Below are 3238 nucleotides of genomic sequence, written 5' to 3'. Positions count from 1 at the left end.
ACGTTTTAACAAGATACATATCACGTTTTAACAAGATACATAACACGTTTTAACAAGATACTTATCACGTTTTAACAAGATAACTCACGTTTTAACAAGATAGTATCACGTTATAACGTGATATGTATCACGTTTTAACAAGATACGTATCACGTTTTAACAAGATACATATCACGTTTTAACAAGATAACTATCACGTTTTAACAAGATAGTATCACGTTATAACGTGATATGTATCACGTTTTAACAAGATACGTATCACCTTATAACGTGATAGCGCTCGAATTGTTTTTTTCCTGCGTGATAGCAATGCGCTTCCGTAAATGGATAGTACAATACTTTGTTGAGAGATTTTAGGTGTATATTTTGCAGCACTTTCCATGCTATTCAGTAGGTTTTGCTCCAGGACTATATTGTGTGCTCCACATTGTGCAATGCATCCAACCGATCTGATACAAAATTAAGTTAAGCCCTTTCCACTTTCCACACTAGGTAAGGTGATTTATTTCTTAAGATTCCTGAGTAATCAAAGAGATGGTATAACACAAAATCTCTAGTTGTCTCTCAGTTTTGGAGACTGTCAATATGCCTTCTGGTAAACTCTGTTTAGGTATTTTTGTGTTTCTGTTAGTAGAACCATAAGTTGGGGGGGCGGCAGAGACTTTAGATGGGGCCGGTCAGGAGACTGAATTTTTTCCTTGAGTAAACAAAAGTTTACTGAATCTATTAATTTGCTTCACACACTTTTATTTTTTGAGAGCTAACTAGAAAAGTGAATCAAATTTTGCAACTCCACTGTTAACAAGAATAGGAAGGTAAAATACAATTTTATTCTCAAGTGATCTGGTATTTTTATCATTTTAGATCACTGAAAACACGTTAGTTATGTATTTGACTGTTTTTTTGTTTGTTTGTTTAAGTAGGAGTTTTCTGCTGTAGGCAGAAAAGCTTTGATGCTAACTTCAAAAACACTTGTTAAAGCTAAAACCATATCTGACTTTATACCAGCAGAATGGTTGATCCTTTTTCAAAGCTGACACTTCTTGTCTGGTGCACTACTGTAGCAGCACAATGTGGGGTAATAATTTCCCACTGTGAGGTTTTTATTGACAAAGTGAAAGCAGGAAATTAGCAGATTTTCCAGGGGTCACCTAAAATGTGGGTTTTTTCACCCATCTTGAATATTTGACTACTGGTAAGCAAGATAAAATAATCCTCTCACAAGTTGTTGTCCTTTCAGCATTTCACTCCCAGTGTAGTCTTGACTACTACTAGCAAGAAAGTAGTCTTGCTCACTCCCCACCTGCATACACATTGACTTGGCAGATGATTTATGTCAGATGCCTTTCCTGATGCAAACCTCCAGATTCTCTTCCCCAAGGAAGGAGCAGGATTCAAACCAGGAACCTGCAGGCCTGAGGCTGCTTGTTCTACCACCCAAACCACTGCCAACCCCAATCCACTTAATACAAGAATTATTCAATTTCAATTAAGATGGACTCAACTACTGATGCCACAAATTAGGCTTCATCTGATTATACGTAGGTGCAGCTGTGAACAGTAAACCAAGAAGTTATGCACGATCATGGCAGAGGTTCATAGGACCTGTCTGTCAGTATGTAACTATGGAAACAGACACACACAACAAAGAGTTAACCTGCAAATCAGTGTCTTCAGAAATATAGCTCCAACATACCATTAAATAACATAACCAGCCACCAGCTGCTATTGTTTTAATCAGACCATGAGAAATGGGGTGGACATAGCGGATTTAGAAACACAGCCTTTCCTTCAATGTATGTAATAGATAAAAAAAACTACTTCCATGAGTGTGCATTATATTAATTCCCTAACTAGGAGTGCTGCTTGAAACCAAAGTCGTGTTCAGATTTTTTCATTATTTCTATGAATAGTGATATTTTTATATATATATATATATATATATATAAAAAAATATATATATAAAAAAAAGCAACAATAATACTACCTTGAAAAAGTTTTTATCCCCAGAAACATTAAGGATTTTATTATTTTTTCCCCTCACTAAACACAAGTGGACAAAACAAAATCTGCTTTCTGGTTCTGATCCAGGTGGTGCAGTTGGTAGCACTGTTGCCTTACAGCAAGAAGGTCCTGAGTTTGAATCCCAGACCAGTTTGCATGTTCTCCCTGTGCATGTGTGAGTTCTTTTCGGGTTCTTCGGCTTCCTCCCACAGTCCAAAAACCTGACTGTCAGGTTGATTGATCTCTCTAAATTCTCCTTAGGTGTGTGCAAGATAGTTTGTCTGTCTGTGTGTTGCCCTGTGATGGACTGACGACCTGTCCTGGGTGATCCCTGACTCTTGCCTGAATGACCACTGAAGAGAGGCACCAGCACCCCTGGTGACCCCGCTAGGGCTAAGGGTGTAAGACAACGGATGGATGGCCCTGATCTTCCTTCGAACCTTTTGGAGTTCAAACATAGCACATACCAAACATGTTCATCTCACACAAATAAACTTTCTTTGTGAATCATAATTTCCAAATCTTTGGGCATTGATTTACAACACTAAAGCACCTGAAAAACAAATATGTTACCAATTTAAATCAGAGCAGGATGAACACTGTTGAAAAACATGATTTGATTTACATGTCAGGCCCGTGAATGTGGTTGTCAGGTATTAAACTTCTCACCAAGAAAGGCTTTGAAATATAACTGTGCCAGTCTGCTTTGTGTGCAATACATTTTCTATCCTATTGCAAATTCTGCCCTAGGCTTACCTGAGCTCTCAGTCTTCTAAAATTAATTTAGCCTGTTTTGATGGTACAGGAGAAAACTCGGGGTGGTAAAACACTGTGCATACTGTTAGAGATGTTTACCATCTTTTAAAGTCATAGCAAGCTATCGTCTTTTGAAAATACCCTACAAGGTCACCCGTGAAATGGTATTCATCGCATTCCGTCACCGGAGCATTCACTTCTTGGCGTGGGACATAAACTGTGTGTGACACCGAGCACATTTCATTTTGTGGTGCGAGTACAAAAAGGGGGTTTTCGCATATCACATCACTACTTTCTCTAAATCTGCAATGACAACTGAAAAGCACATAAACATGTGCCCACACACCAACATGTCATCAAGGTATAATGCATTCATGAACAAATACTCGTGCAGGCAAGTGTACACACACATTCACACACACACAATCCTCCCACTCACCTGCCCACATGTAAAAAAAAAACAATTAAAAAGACAACA

This window comes from Poecilia reticulata, linkage group LG3 (assembly GCF_000633615.1).
Source record: "Poecilia reticulata strain Guanapo linkage group LG3, Guppy_female_1.0+MT, whole genome shotgun sequence".
Classification (NCBI taxonomy): domain Eukaryota; kingdom Metazoa; phylum Chordata; class Actinopteri; order Cyprinodontiformes; family Poeciliidae; genus Poecilia; species Poecilia reticulata.
Note: the sequence above shows the minus strand (reverse complement) of the source record.